The 16,745-nt window shown below is 35.2% G+C and overlaps 1 long non-coding RNA gene across 2 annotated transcripts in view; it reads left to right on the top strand.

The window, feature by feature from the left end:
• The window catches only part of LOC120312734, a 42,118-nt gene that overhangs the window by 15,942 nt on the left and 9,431 nt on the right, over positions 1–16,745 (top strand). Inside the window, exons 3-4 of one of the 2 annotated variants that reach the window (XR_005558064.1) lie at positions 5,427–5,476; positions 5,771–6,181. The exons of the other annotated variant lie outside the window; for it this stretch is intronic. This is a non-coding gene — a long non-coding RNA (uncharacterized LOC120312734). Of the gene's footprint in view, positions 1–5,426; positions 5,477–5,770; positions 6,182–16,745 lie in introns of those variants that run through there. 2 annotated transcript variants of the gene reach the window in all.

Raw genomic sequence — 16,745 nt, 5'->3', positions numbered from 1 at the left:
TCATTTCTTCTAAAAAGGTCCTGTATTTTACAGGAGAGAGGGAAGAGGCAGAGAAAGGACAAGATAATTTTCACCCTGCAAAAATAGTTCTCGGAGCTTGAGTGCTTGCTTGCAGCATTTCATTACCCAGTACATAACATCATCTATATTGTATTGAAAAATAGTATTTGTGCAGGTATTAAGACATACAACTTTTTCCAAGAAAGCAAAGATGATAATTCTAGATCAAGGAAAAGGTAGTAAATTTGTAACACAACATATTTGACTTTTAAACTATACAAACTTTAAACTTGTAAAGAAGAAAATGACTATAAAGTCACTGAGGTGTGGGAATCACAGTTAACCACCTGGAAGGCTAGGAAAATTAACTGCAGGAGAACCAATGGCTGACAAATTAATAAGCAGAGTGTTGAAGCTGCTAATTAAATAACCATGTGGTTCTTCTCACTCCATTGGTTTCCATAGGAATATGTAGTATATAAAATATATCTTTAAGCTTTGAAGGTGCGGTATGCATTTGTGCAGCACTAGAGTAGAAAAGTCTATTGAGATTCACAATCATCCAAGTCATGGTTGTCCTAAAAGGTGCTTTTCAAAAGGCAACTGGAGTTTCTTGGTTTTTAATGTAATAAGGCCATCTCCTAACATAATTCCATTTTGGTGAGCAGCCAACTTGCCTTGGGTAACCAAGACCCAGGTAGGCCCAAAGGGGTATGTGTTCGTTTCTGAAATATGCCCAGTTGGGTTTCAAGTCTAGCACCAGTTACAAAGGTAACTGGGGGGTAGGGGGTAGGATGGCAGTTATTAGCCAGGAAGTTCTACTTGCAGTTTGCTGCAGAAACCAGATATGAGAACCCTGTGGCTGAAATTGGGTTTGTTCGGTTTGTTGCTCGTGTACTTGTTACTGTTGTTTCTGAGGGGTCCTTGGTGCTCTCTGAGCTTGTTTGTTTTCTTTCAGATATTTCATTACCCAAACTAGGTAACATCAACAGTGCTGGTGAGGAGTGATGATGATACATAGTTTGGGTAATGAAATGTCTGCAAGAAAACAAACAAGCTCAGAGAGTACCAAGGATCCCTCCTGACAACCCTGAGCTATAAATGCTCTCCTTTATTAGTACTGTTGTCTCTATTGTGCATCCCCCCTGAACTACTCAATCTATGATGGAGTTGGTAGTGGAGTCTCTTAGACACTCGCACTCTCAGAAACTCTCCAACTTTGCTTTCCAAAAGATTTATTTATTTACTGTATGAGTTTTGTCTTTTGCTGCTTTCTTTTGATACCAGCTGGGTAAGGCACAATGCTTTGTCTTTAGAAAACATCCATTGGAACTCCAATGGCTGCCTAATTAAGAGTCTAAATTGTGTAAAATATAACATAAACTGTTTCAGAAAATAGCAGAATGGGAATTTGGAAGCAGCAGTTTCTTGCATTGTATCACACAGCTTTCCTCCCTCCCACGGAGGAATTTGAATTTCTAACAGTTAATACCAACCAATTTGACTCAGGCTTTCATGCCTCAGTTTGTAAATCTACAGTATTAAGTAGTCACATGCTTCCATTTGAGTGCCAAGCCAATTTTTCAAGCATTGTGATTACTCACTGGGAAGTGCAATGTTGACTTAAAATAGGGGGTTGGAGATGGAATAGCTTAGTTGTCATAGTCAGTTTATTCAGACTGGATATTCACATTGGGGTGACAAAAAATACACAAGCATCTAAAACTTAGTAGTAAGATTATGTATTTAGAAACCTTTACATTATTGGTTTTTGTGAGTTGTGACTTTATCTGAATCAGACCAAATATTCTGTTTAATTAAGTCAATGTTTAATATTTAATCATGCATAATTTGATTAGACTTGTGGTTTTTTTTTACAAACCTGTAATTTGTTCACACATACTGTATATAAAAGTGTTTGGATAGATCTGAAAAATAGTTCCTATCTTTATGTTAAAAAAAGAGAAGTAACAATCCTATGCAAGAATCATATATTTCAAAATATGTTTCACATGGATAAAAGGCACTGAGAGGCTTCCAAGAAGATATGACTAGATATCACATATTCAGAATTACAGGGGTGCAGGGAAGCATTCTTTGGGCTGTGGTAGAGTTCTTGTCAAAAATAAAGTACTAATAAAACTATGGTAATAATGTTGCACCAATAATTTTGTAAAATATTTACACCACTAATACAATGTACCACACTGTAGTTTTACCTAGATGGCTTGTAACTGAGCATAGACTCACTTAATCTAATTATGTAAATAATATGCCATGGCCTCCATTATCTGGCAGAAGAAGTTATGCTTCCAGTTCACATTTCTGAGGAAAAAATCATTCTGAAAGGTGATGTGGGAGAGAGATCCTACTTTCTGTGACCATGAAAAGTAATTCTTGATTATTTTCCCAATAGCTTTTTTTTGGTATGTGATCTTGACTATCACATTTCCCCACTGTGCATTTTGTTTTTCAAATTGAAAAGATTTGAAAAGATTCCTCAGCCAATCCTCATTAGGCATGTTCTCAAGCCCCTGTATCATCTCTGTGGCCCTCCTTTGACTCTAATTTATTAATATTCTGTTGGAAATGTGATGGCTGTAATCATATACACTATTCCAGGTGTAGTTTTTACTAGTACTAAATAGAATGATTTAAAGTATCTTTGATTCAGTGCTTCGTCTGATATAGCCCAGAACTGATTAATCTTTTTTACATTATCTGTCTCACTCTGCTGAGTCATGTTCAGTTTGTTGTCAATAACCTTGCCCAAGTACTTCACAGACGTAACGTTTCCATGCCACGATTCTGCCTTTGGTATGGTCCTACATTGGTTTTTTTTTTTACATTTCTCTCTGTTGAAGGATATTCCTTTAATCTTCCAACCTGTCCAGATTACACTTCAATCTCATTGTATAATCTTGTCAGTTGGCCAAATCTCCCAGTTCATGTTATTTGCAGATTTGATAAACAATCTGTCAAATCCCATAATCCAAATCATTAATAAAAATGTTAGATAATACTAGTCCCAAGACTATGAAGCTCGAGTACAAGCTGATGGGCACCTCAAAAGGACAGAAATAGAATTTTTAAGAAGAAAAGGCAACATGCAATTTAGTGAATGGATCTAATGGAAGGATGGTTTACAAGGCTCAAAATAGCTGTGATGTCAATGAATGAAATCTATATAAGGTAGACTTAGCTATATTTCTTTCTTTTTTTGCCCTTAAATCTTAAGCATTTTCAACATTCACTTTCCTTATACACACTTTTCATTATTTCTGTTAGAAAATTAAGCTATCTTTAAATCATTTTTCATATATGACATAGTTTTTCCTTACTGCAGTTCTAGTTTCTACTTTTTTTTAAACTTATTTCCTTTGGTTCCATCTCCCATCCCACCCTTTCCCCCAAGATTCATATTAGCAAAAATAAAGTCTATCCCATATTCAGAATATCTTATTACCATGATATCCTTCACTAATGCTTTCAATCTTTCAACATAAGCTGCCAATCATGGTTTTAGATTTACATACATTCCAGAACTCTTATTTAAATCAGGCAACAGCTGACAGTAATTTCTCTTGTGAACCATTTAAGATGAGAACTATCAAAGTAATTAATAATCAGGATGTTCCAATGTGGTTTTAAAAAGCTATGTTACTTCAACAAAGGTTTTTTTTTTTTAAAAAAATAAATAAATCTATGAATCACAACAATGCCAATGAGACAGGAGTTTTCAAACTTTGTGATGCTATGTACTACTAACATTTCAAATAGAATTGATGTCTTTCATCATTTTGATGACAAGCAGAGATCTTCCCTAAATAATACAGTTTCAACAGAAATCTTTAAAAACTGCAGAAGAATGCCAGGAAAAAAACCCTATTGCATATAAAGAATATCCTTTATATATAAAGAATTCCCTTTGATGGCATTTTTTTTTGATATTAACTGATTGCTTTACTCAGAGTGCTGAAATCCTAAGGAGAAATAGCTTGCAATTCTACTTATGTCTGGCTGGAGAAAATACGAGTGCTTAGAGGGATTCTTCCCTCTTTTATAAGTCTTCATTTTTAATACTGTTGATATGGTAGTGTTACCTAATGCAAAGGTTTTACTAGTTAAGAAACAGAAGCTGCATCCTAAATTCACTGGCCGCCTTTGTGGTTAGGAACAGGTGTCGTGATAGTTTTGTATCCTGAGGCTTATTGAATTAAATTGGCATATCTCCATAAAATATTTGTAATAAATTTTCATCCATTAAACTCAGTTATGTACAGCAAGTTCTATTAAAAATGAATAAATGGAAGTTTAATTTTTCATGAGATGCTTCAGTCTCAGTATTTTCAATCCAATTAGAGCTAAGATGTTAACATTTCCCCCTGCTTTGCCAGGAAAAAAAAAACAGTTTGCCAAGACTAGAACATCATTGTGTTAGGGCCCTGGGTCTCCCTCAAATTCTACTTGAGAACAGTGTGAATGAAATCATGGATAAGAACCTGCCATTAAATGCAAACAGAAAACTATGAAGTCTTAAAAATTATGAAGCAAGTAAAAATATAATTCCAGAGAGTGATGGAAGTACGTAGTTCTTTTTTGTTGATTTACAAAAGAGACTAAGTATGAAAGTATGAAAGAAATTGTAACAAGGATCAACAACTATTGGAATGGAAAGATTGTTCTGGAAAAAAAAATGAAGATACATTTGATTTTTTTTTTTTACCATGATTAAAATGGGGCTTGTTATTCTGTTGGTTGTCTTTGGATTTACAGATATTTTGATTGGAAAAATGTGACATACTGGATTTGCTTATTTGGTGTTTAAACTTTTTGCTTTATAGCAATTTCTTCTATCCTAATTGTTTGGTATTTAAACGCTTAGTATCTAATTGTGTGTGTGGGGGGGGCTTGTGTGTTTTTTTTCAAAATGGTTCTGTTGAGTTAAGTTTCTTTATATTAGTGAATAATTTAGAGCTGAGATGTAGAATGTTTATTTGAATGGGACGGGTTGCTATTTGGGACAGTTATTTCTGGAATGGTTGGCATTTGGAATGGGTTGTGTCGCATATTTAAGATTTATGCTTAATATGTTTATACTAAAATATTGGGATCTTTTTATGCATCTTAAATGGGATTGTGCTTAGAGCTAAGATGAGGAAAGTTGAATTTTTATATTTTAGAGCAGGGGTCTTCAAACTTGACCCTTTTATGACTTGTGGACTTCAACTCCCAGAATTCATCAGCCAGCCATGCTGTGTTATAGTTTTATATTTGTTAACTAAGAGGGATGAAATTTTTTACACTTGTGATAAAGGTAGAAAATTGCTTTCTTACAAGGTGGATTCTTTGTATTTTTCTTCCTTTCCTTTCCTTTCCTTTCCTTTCCTTTCCTTTCCTTTCCTTTCCTTTCCTTCCCTTTCCAGATTATTTGGCATGCCAGTTGATGTCTGCATTCTACCAAGCAGGAGGAAAGGTAATGTTACTGACAAATATTTACGATATTAAACAGCAAGATCACCATACTCATTGCTGAAAGCCCTGCAAGGCTCCTGTACATTTCATAGAACAATCCTGCAGATATTTCTCAGAAACAGAATTACAGCAACATTTTGCCAACTTTGCCTTATCTTAACTAAACTTGAGGGCTACGTGATGCTTTTAACTCATTTGAAAATGGTATGGTTGTTGTGGAAAGCTAGTTTAAAGCATGGGTGGGGTGCAACAGGAATCCTTAATAAAGATTTCCTTCTGCTCTTTATGGCCCCAGAATCATGATGGACTGTTCTCATTTGGAACGCATTAGCACAAAGAATGCGACAATGAAAACCCCAGAGAGCTGCAAGATGACAAATCGTAAGCTCTGCTGTTAAATGCACCTGTTCTGGACTTCCGGTTTTGCACAGTAGCGACCGGTCACAGGCTTGCGGATTCTCCGCACCCCCGCAGCTAATTTCGCCCTGCCTGGGGACCCTTAATGGGTCTAAGTCGCCCCGGAGAGGCGATGAAGAAAGTAGGGTGCTCCAGCAATTCTGGAATGGCGGTAGCCATTCCGTTCGACTTGGGGAAGACCTTCTAACCCAAAAGGAGAAAGGCTGGCCGTATTGCATTGACCAGCCCAAGCTACTAACAACTGAAGTCCAAAAGCACTAACCAGCACAACTGTGAACAGCGTGCTTGAAATTAGATGAGGAATTCGATCTTCTCTTTTCTAAAAGATCCCCAAGAAGCAAAATATCCCTGAAATGGCCTACCCTTATACTAACGGAAGTGGTGAATTAATCTTTTTATGAAGGATCAAAATATATGAAATTGAAAAACAAATAGTTGCTGACACCTAGTGGTGGATGAAGACTATGACAGCTATGACTTTAATATAAGATTTGGCAAAACCTGGGAAAAACTAATTTGTGTTTGTGACCTTCAAAATTTTAACAACAAAGAACAGCTGTGACAAAAATTTTAGAAAAAAATATTTTTTGAACTATTTGGATTACAAATATTTAATTGGGACTCTAAAGCTATTTGCAGAGGAAAAAAAGGAAGAGAAAAATTCAAATTCCTGGCCATCATGGATCAGAGACATGTAGAAAGAACATATCAAGAAAACATAAATATTTCACAGGAGGAGATATATAGTATACTGCAATTAATTCAAACAACAATGATTTTAAACCACAAAGAAATCCAAAATAACTTTGAAAATATAAATCAATCTATTTCTAAGTTAACTCTACAACAAAATATTCCCAGAAAACAACAAAGAGAAGGAGCGGATAAAACAGATAAATGTTTGAGAATAGAGACTTAAAGATGGAACTTAACAAAACAAGGAAACACGATTTAATCCTAGTGGAAAAAAATTCGCAAGAATTGGAAAAAACAACTTATTCCTTAAGACTACAAGATAAATCTGAGGATAAGAAAACAGATTGGATAAAATGGACTGTAGAGATGTCAGGAACATTGGAGAAAAAGGAAATGATAAGAGAAGCGGAGAGAAAGAAAAAGATTTTCAACAAACGTGGAAAGGCAGAAGCCCCGTACAAAGACATTTCACCTGATTTACTTTTTATATCTACAGCAACATTTACAAACATACGGAAAAAAATTTTCATTCAGCAAAATACATTGATTAAGAAAGATACTGGGCAAAGAAAAAAGACTAAAGTGGAAACCAAGAAAATAGATGATGGGACTTACCAGAGAGAATACTTAAAAAAGAAACATTTGTTTGAATATGGTTAAAGAAATAGAAAAGTTTTGGAATATATATGTCATTCTAAGAGGAATGAATTCCCTAAATAATATAATATGCTTTCCCCCCCTTTTTTGTTCTCTTTCTTAATATGAGTAATATAAAAAAATTGAAATGACTTAGATAAATGTTTTAGATACTTAAATGTGATTGAATTTAAGAAAAGTTAAGAAAATTATAATGGATAAAATGTTTTGAATAAGAGTTAACGGACTAGATGACTAGATGTATTAAATTGAATGTTTAAAGATTAAACATATTTTTAATTACGGTTAAAAAGAATAAGAAATTAAGGAAATAAATATATATTAGCTTAGGAGGGATATATATTTTAAGTAGTATGTTATTTTTTATGTTTTTTTTACTCTTGCTGTCCTTTCTTTCTTTTTTATTGTTTTATCTATTCCTTAAATGTAAAACTGTGAGATGTTTCATATGGAAAAATAGAGTTAAATTTTTAAATGTAATTAATTTTTGAGAAAATCTTAACCAGTAAGAATACCTAGAATTTAGTGGGAGAAACAAATTAAAATAAGGACTGTAACAGGATCTATGATAAGGCAACCAGAATGATTGGGTAGAAAAGAAATATTATATTGATGCGATTATTATTTTTAGGAATATTGGGAAAAATTATATATTTAATTGTTATCTATCCAAACAATAAAAATTGTATTAACTCAATGTTTGCAAAAGAGGATATTTTGGGAAAAGAGGAAATCAACTAAAACCATTATGTGGATTATGGATTATAGAAATCAATTGTTAATGATTGCTTTACAAATGTAACCCAGGCAACACACTGTTCACCAATTATTAAGTGGTTTATGTTTTTTAAAAAATCAATAAAATATATTAGAAAAAAAATGCACCTCTTCCAAACTTTTTAGAAGTTAAGAACTAGGATATACATGTGAAATATAAATACATAAATAAATAAAAATAATATTACTATAGGGAATGGAAAGTAGAGATAACATCGTTCAGTAATATTACCCAGCAGTAGTTATGAACCGCAGCAAGGCTATGGTCTGAAATGTTCCAGCAGTAGTTATGAACCGCAGCAAGGCTATGGTCTGAAATGTTCCAGAAATAATGCTAATTAAAATAAATTCATTCATCTGAATACTGCTTTTTTTGGCCTGGAAGAGATACAGATTACAGCCCTCTTTTTCAATGGATAAAGCAGAGACCTAAATCTGATGATTGCAATTTTTGCAAAGGAATCATTCTGCCCTTCTGCCCTGCTGCTTTCAGTTAAATTCACCAGGACTGGATTTCTCAGCACACTCAGTCTTGAAGTAGGCCCTGACAATGAAAACAGAACAGTACAGCAGTCTGACAAGTCAGCAATGTGTGTTTGGATTGACTCTGTTCTGTTTGCATGAACAGGTCTGTCTTCTTTTGCTTCTTCTCCTTTGTGTGTTATCAGCCTGTAACCTCTAGATTGGTTTGACAGGCATCATGAATGCCTCATTTGCCAGATATGCAACCTATCCATTTTGCATTCTAGTCTTTTCCTGATCTGTCTTGATTCATTTCTACCTTTTCAAAGTCTAGATCTGGCCTTGGTTTATGCAGTTGCTCCCTATGTGGATTCTATAGGGCTACATTTGAATGAATCTTACAAAGTTTTATATAAATTATTCACCACAATACATGGTTGGGTTGATTGTGTGTCAGCAACCACATAGATTGATTTCCCAACATGGACATTCAGGTTTTCCAACAGTGCAACCATCTTCCCTGTAATTGAGTCCATCCACCTTGCTATTGATTATCCTTTTTCCTTCTACTTTTCCAGCTTTGTAGACTTCTTCAGAGAGATAGGTCTTTATATAATGTATCCAAAGTATGGTCATTTGAGCCTGGTCATTTATGCCTTAAGTGATTCTGGGATGATTTGTGTATCCATTTCTATTTTTCCTTGGCTCTCCATGATCTTTTTAGCAGTCTTCTCCAACACAACATTCAAAAACATCAATATTCTTGCTATCCTGCTTCTTCAAAGTCTAATTTTTGTTCCATAGATTTTCACATGGAAAGCCATTAGCTTGCAATTCTGATCTTTGTAGGTGAAGACATATCATGATATCTGAATATTTCTACTCTCTAGTGCTAGTGTGCAGTGCATTTTTAAATTGCTAGCACCTTGTTAATTTTTATATACAATCCTAAATTCAGAAGCTATCCATCACTTCAATATCCCTATTGTCAATTCCAGACATAGTTGAAAAAAAAAAAGACAGTCTAAATCAGGCATTTCAAACTCACGACATCACGTGATGTCGTGCGATGTATCGTGACTTTGTCCCCATTGCCAGCAATGGGGTGGGCACGGTTTCAGTATGATGCATCCAGCCTGTGAGCTGGCAGTTTGACATGCCTGTTCTAAATAAACCAAAGCAATGCAAAACCCCAACCTTTTTTCTGTAAGCAACACAGTTCAAGACAACAGAACAATAAAAGTAATTGGGAAATTAGAATTTGCAGCTTAAAGTCATAACGTTGAATTAACAATATTAATAAAAACCCAAACCATGGTTTTTTGATTGATTTCTATTTGCCTTATAATTTAATAGTTCATAAATATTATAGAACTCTCTTATCAATTAGTTCCCAGAAGACGTACACCACTTTTATTATCCAAGCTTCTTGCTGAATGTTGACTTTGTCCTTACTGGGCTAAATCAAACAGTTCATAAGATTTACCTATAATGTCCCTAATCTAGCATCATTTTGGGAAGTTATTTAAAAAATGAAAATATTCAGTGTTGCTTAGTATCTGAGTAAGGTAAGCCTGGCAACTTTACTCATAAGGAGAATCAAACATTTTGCTTAGAACATTTCAAGCAGGCAGCTATCTTCGATAAATCAGGCACTTATGGTCACTAAAGGGCATAGAATTATTCTCCAAGGTTTCATTTGTGCAATTAGGGATATCCATGGTATGTGTGTATCAATAAAGTAATATGATAGCTATGATTTAATACTTAAAGCCTTTCTCATACATCAGTCACATAAAAAGAGGGCTTCATCATTAAGACATAACTATTGTTTTGACATTTTTGATCCCCTTAATGCCCTTGGTGGAATCCAAAAGTAAATGAAGAATACTTCAAATAACGTTTTAAAATGAAAAAATAATCAGTGCTTATGTTCTTTACTGAAATTCCACAGATGTTATGTTAGCTTGCCAATAATTTAGAAATTTTTGAGTGAAGATGCCTAAATCTTGATAACCTTTAAAAATATTGCTTGAAAGTGCCTGGTACCTGAAAGTATGTTGAGCTAAGTCAATTTGTGTGAGATGGCAGCCATATACAGTTAACCAATAAGTAAACAAATAAAATGAGATTATGGGATATCTTCAGTCTGGACCTGAGGGTAAAAACTGAATCTTTCTTCTTATGGTTATTCCATTTGTTTCTACTGCCTTTTTCTTTTCTCTTATTCTTTTTTATTTTTCTTCTACTGATTTGAGTATATCTAAGAGAACCATAATGAAAACCTGTTAGTCAGTTGAGGTGCTAATACATGAGACCCAATCCAGTACACCACAGTGGAGAAAGTGCTGGACTATGAGTGAGGAAAGCCAGATTTTGAAGTACAGTAGCATCAGTTATGGGTCAATTACTGTTGTGGGGGGGGGGGGAAATAGAAAAAGGTTGCGTTATATACTTCATGTCGAACTCTTATAGAAAAAAAGGCGGGATGTAAAACTGATAAATAAAATATAACTCTTGCTGAAAGATTTTTTTTTCCATGCCCTTTTGTACCCATTTTTGTTTGTCATGGTTTTAGCGATCTTAGTAGCTTTCATCTCTGCTTCCAAACAAACCAATGGCAAACCATCTGAAGTTGCAAATTAGACTCATTAACATAACCAGCAATTAAACCACAGCTCACTCTGCTGTCCTGAGATAAGAACTCTCTGTTAATGGTCCGGTTGACTTATGCCAGCGATGAGTTGGTGAACAGCTTGGCTTGGTGACACTATGCCTCTTGTGTGCAGCTGATGACAAGGGTGTTTTTACAGATTCTCCCCACCACCACTCCAACCCCTGCGAGCTCAGTGTATTAACACTGCTAATTATCGGGGTGGGGGGGGGGGAAACCAGCGAAAATGATTTTCCAAAGGCAGGAACTTCATCAGCTTTAAACAGCTGTGATGTGCAAGTGAGCTTCTGTCCTTTAAAACAATGGTCCTGTTGGAGCATAGCTGCCCATCTGTTGAAACTGCCTTGTTTCACTCAGATATTCAAATGAAGATTACCTTTGCATTCATTTATTTTTGTGACATGTAATGGATATGGGAAGCAGTAGAATAGAGACAGAATAATATACTGATGCTTAGATTAGTCTGACTTTGCTTTTCAATGAAGAAGATGCAGAATAGACAGACTTCATCCATCCTCCTATCATTACAAAAATTATCGGAGACAAACTGGGATAGAATAGTTTTAGAAAAAAGATTGGGGAACTGTTTGCCCAGCTCATGTGTAGATACAGCTTTACATTTGGTGAAAGCTATTTGACATAATAGCTAAAGAAAATGCAAAGTTAAAATAGAAATAAACAGAAAGAGAAGATTTGGAAAAAGAAAAAACTCACAGAAGAAAAAAAAGAAAAGAGAGAAGAAGGAAAAAAAAATACAAAGAATGACTTCTGAATTTCTTTGGTATAGACGTTCCTCTTTATTTACTTAATGATGTATATCAAAACCAACATATAGGATAAGATATGCCAGTGTTAGAATCCACCTATCATTCAATTTTGGGCTCTGGCCAGAAGTAATCCCTCTACTAAGTCTAATAGAGCATATGTTAAATCTGTTTTTTAATATAGCTTTATTAGACTTAGCAGAAGGATTATTATTTAACACATGGCTAAGTGGGTTAACTATTTAAGCCTGTGAAGACCTGGCTCTTCCCCCCAAGCATTGGGTTATGCTGGGGATTCAGCTGGGCAGCTGTTGGATCTGGCACCTGGGGGGACCTTTTGTTTTTATCTTTGTTGTTATGGATTGTGTGTGCTGTCTAGAATCATTGTATGAGATAGGCAGCCATATAAGTCCTGCAAATAAAGAAATAGTTAACAAAAAAATGAATTCCTAAATTATGCCCATTGACTGGGTTTATCCATGTTAATATGTGATAAACAACTATACTGGATGGCTTTGTAGGATACGGTAAATCATGAATTGTAACTGACTACATTTTACCTTAAGTTATGTGAACCCTGTTGTTATGAAGCAACTCTTTGGGTGCCAACACACTGGCAATCAAATTTGAAATTTAAAACAATTGTTCTTACCTATCAAAGCACTAATATTTAGATCAGTGATGTTTGAAATAGACGAGGGAATTAAGAATCCAGTTTAATAAAACAATGCATTTGTTTGTTTGACAGAGTGGCTGAGGGCCTTGGCTTTCCTCCTTGGGACTTCTGTCCGAGAGAAAATGTTGATTTCGAAACCATAAAATGGTAGAATTCAATCAATATATCAGCGTAAATAAAACTAGTGTTAATATTGTTGGTGTTTGTAATTTTCCAGTACAGGTAGTCCTCAAATTACAACAGTGACCGTTCAAAGTTGCAATGGTACTGAAAAAAGTTACTTATAACACTTACGACCATTGCAGCATCCCCATGGTCACATGATCAACATTGAGGTGCATGGCAACTGACTCACATTTATGGTGCTCGCAGTGCCCCAGGGTCATATGATCACCTTTTGCCAGCTTCTGACAAGCAAAATCAATGGGGAAGCCACATTCACTTAACAACCATGTTACTAACTTAACAACTGCAATAATTCACTTAACAAGGGTGGAAAAAAGAGTTGTAAAACAGGGCAAAACTCTCTTAGCAACTGTCTCATTTAGCAACAGAAATCTGGGGCTCAGTTGTGGTTGTAAGTCGAGGACTGCCTGTATAGGATTCAATATGGCAGCAGAATTTATTCATCACTAGTCATTGTTTAGATTCACGGAGTATACTAGACCATGATTTACTTAACCACAGTTTTTTCAATAAGGCACATTTAGCTGGATTGAAAAGCCCAATTCAAACATAAGGCACTATTTGCTTGATCTTCTATACCTTTCCTTTAAGAGGCTTGCTTCTTCAGAAAATGGGAAAACTGGGGATTATCAAAAAGAAGCTGTATGTTTGCTGGACAGCTTTATGCATTCTTCTGGGAGCTATTATAAGGAACTATGCAGGATTGGGCAACTGCAAAAAAGAGGCTGCCACAGCTCATTGATCCACATCCAGCTTCAAGTAGCTTGTGATTTTTAGCAGGGTTCTGTGCTTGTTAACCACCATTAAGTGGTACTGCATGAGTGAAAGGATTAATACCATCTCCAGGTTATTAGATTTTCTGGTAATTCTTTGCATAAGCCCACGTATTTCCAGTAAAGCATTATGGGCAGGGAGAAACAACAGAAAATTGCACTGGCAGAGTCACAATAGAGAATGAGCTCAGGATGGCTAATGAAGCATTCAGGAGTATAGTTGCAGAAACAGCAAGCAAAATGCAGAATGATATATGTTTGCACCTAGAATCAGGAGGAACAGGCGTCCATCTGCTTCAGCATTTCTAGAGCTCCTATAAATAACTGATTCTAGCAATGACAAATGAGCAATCTATTTGAATCTGGTTGTGTTGCTTATACATAACTGTTATTGACACATATATATTTGGCAGCATATTTAATGCAGTTAAATAAGAAATTATCTCAGAGATGCAAATGTAATAAGTAAGCAAGAACCTCAGAGAAGCATTTTATAAGTGACTTGCCTAATGTTTAAAAAGAGGTAATAGAGCTCTTCATCCATGGGAGCTCCACAACTTGTCTAGCATCGTTTTATCTGTTTCAGTTCAAGGCAGCTCAAATATGAGCAATCCTTCCCAACTGGACTTGAAAGGTGCAAGGAACGGACAGGCTCATGTTTAATATATAGTGTGTAGTAAAGTCAACTTGAAAAGACCACAATGACAATTTTAAAAGGTTTCAGCTAGAATGTGGACATAAGTATTTTGCTTTGGAGTCTCTGACTTTGTATCCTGGCTTAATCTGAGGCGCAGATTCTTGACTTCTTAGACCAGAATATTGCTCCTTTTGTATACTATGTTTTGCTTTTCAGACGTCTTAGAAAGCTTCCAGACAGATGTAGAGAAGCATTGCATAGATCCAAGCATACCCATGAGGTTGCAAGCACTGGAGAAGCATGCATAGAAACCCTTTAGAAGCCATAACAACGTACCTAACACATTTGTTCCACTCCACATTTCCCATAGCAGGGGAAAAAAAAAAAACATGAGTACCAAGTTATGCTTGAGATTCCTATACTAAATTCCAATTAAAAAGAATATTTGTAGCTCAAATATTTGAAAAGAGGGGTCCTTGTTGCTCTCTGAGCTTGGTTATTTTCTTGTATTTTCTTGTAGATGTTTCATTACCCATAGTGCTAGTACCAGTGCTAGTGACTAGCAATGTCTTAAACTAAATTCATCTGATCTGCAACAACATCTGAAGCAGGTCAGATATCAACCTAAATGCCTTTGAAGTTTCATTAATTCAGAGATTTGTAGGAAAATTTGATTCACATTTCATTGCATCTCCCTATACAATCTCCTCTTAAATTAATAACCATATCAGGTTTCCATATTTTCAGAGTCCTAGACTACACAGAGCTGGGCAAACACAAATACAAGAATATAATAGTATATTACAGTTGAGTAAACCTATTAATATTTACATTTTATTTGTTTATCTGAACTTTTATATAGTTCCCAAGGTAATTTATAATGAAACATTAAAAAAACCATTGAGACCAAGAGCAGAATCAAACTACAGTACAGCTAAGAAGCAAAAAAAAAAAAAAAAAAAAAATCAGAATGAAAAGTGAATCAGAAAAGTCATAAGAGCCTGTTTTAAACATTCTACTTTCTGTCCATGGATGGACTTGAGCTGACAGTAGGACAAGGCAAATTGCCTAAGAATAACAGACACAATATACCTCCAGGATTTTTTTTAAAATATCACTATACAATTAAAATTCATTAGAAGTTCATGCACACCCAATAATATTAACTACTTTGCCTGTTTTGGTTTTTCCAAAATGGAATAAGATTCCTTTAGAGGAAGATAATCATAGTAAGCCAACTAAGATGGCTAGAATGTAACAGTCATTAGACAATGCTATCATAGGAAAAAACCACTTCATTGCTTTAACCATGTGGCAGAGTTGCTTCACATATAAAAATCAGCCAGGCAGCATAGGAGAATGGGAGCAGCAGATTCCAGTCCTGTTGTCAGCAAGGAGATGAACTGCCTTCAAAGCAGAAATGAAAATGTGGGAAGAGATGGATTTTTTTTAAAAAAAGAAGGATTAACTTTGCATAGCTTCATTGCTTTCCCCTTTGTCCTTTAGCAAAAGAGAAACTGATGTGAATGTGAAGACAGTAAGCTGTGTGTCTGAGGATTTTGAAGCAAATTTTTCATAGTAAAAATGTAGCCTTGAATGAGCTGCAGTTTTTCATGGTATAAATGTAATCATAATGAGCTGTCTGGAAGCTTGGTCATTATCCCCTTCATTCATTAAGGAGATATTACTGGGCCAGAAATCAAACATTGGAACTTTTTGTAACATGGCTTAGAGTGCACATCAGAATATAAATGTATTCTGTTTAGCAGCTTCTGATGAAATTGTATGTTTCAATGAATCCTTACATAAAAAGACAGATGTACAAAGTTGATTTTTTGGCAAATATGAATAGATGGCTATTATATGTCAGGTACAAAGATTTGGGCACCTTTTTAAGCAAGAGTGAGAAAGACCATTCCAAAAACGAATATAGAGACTCTTAGCAGTCTGAGGAAACCTTTGTAAGCTATTTTGTTTGTCTAGAAAGGAGTTACAAAATACAGTCTGAGGCAGTATCCAGGTTTTGAACCTGCTATACTATATTCATTATTTTCTTTTTTTAATCTATAAACAACATAAGTACCTATTTAAAATGCAAAAAGAATGTACCATACTTTCTGGTGTATAAGACAACTTTCGCAAGTGGTAAAATTGGCGCCGAAGTCGGGGGTCATCTTATATGCCAAGTCGTCTTATACACTGGAAATTACGGTAGCTTCCGGTGTATAAGACAACTTTCTAGGCATGCAACCTGGCGCCAAAGACGGGGGTCATCTTATACGCTGGGTCGCCTTATACGCCGGAATATACGGTATTTATTTTGTACTAGATAGAAGTTGTGTCAGCTTTTGTTCCCTTGCAGATTCATAAAAACATACAATTTTACTGGAGATGCTGAAACACAGTTGCATACAGCTGTGCCAGTTTGCACTGCCTTATTTGCCAGTTGCCTTCCTATTTTCCTCATTTTTGTTTTGGAAAAACTCTGAAGTAAACAACATTTTGAGCAATGAAATTGAGGGGGGGGGGGAAACCATGACATCCTGTATGC

Source organism: Crotalus tigris, unplaced genomic scaffold (genome assembly GCF_016545835.1).
Source record: "Crotalus tigris isolate CLP2741 ecotype Arizona unplaced genomic scaffold, ASM1654583v1 scf7180000017536.10889498, whole genome shotgun sequence".
Lineage (NCBI taxonomy): Eukaryota > Metazoa > Chordata > Lepidosauria > Squamata > Viperidae > Crotalus > Crotalus tigris.
This window is presented reverse-complemented; position numbering and strand designations above follow the sequence as displayed.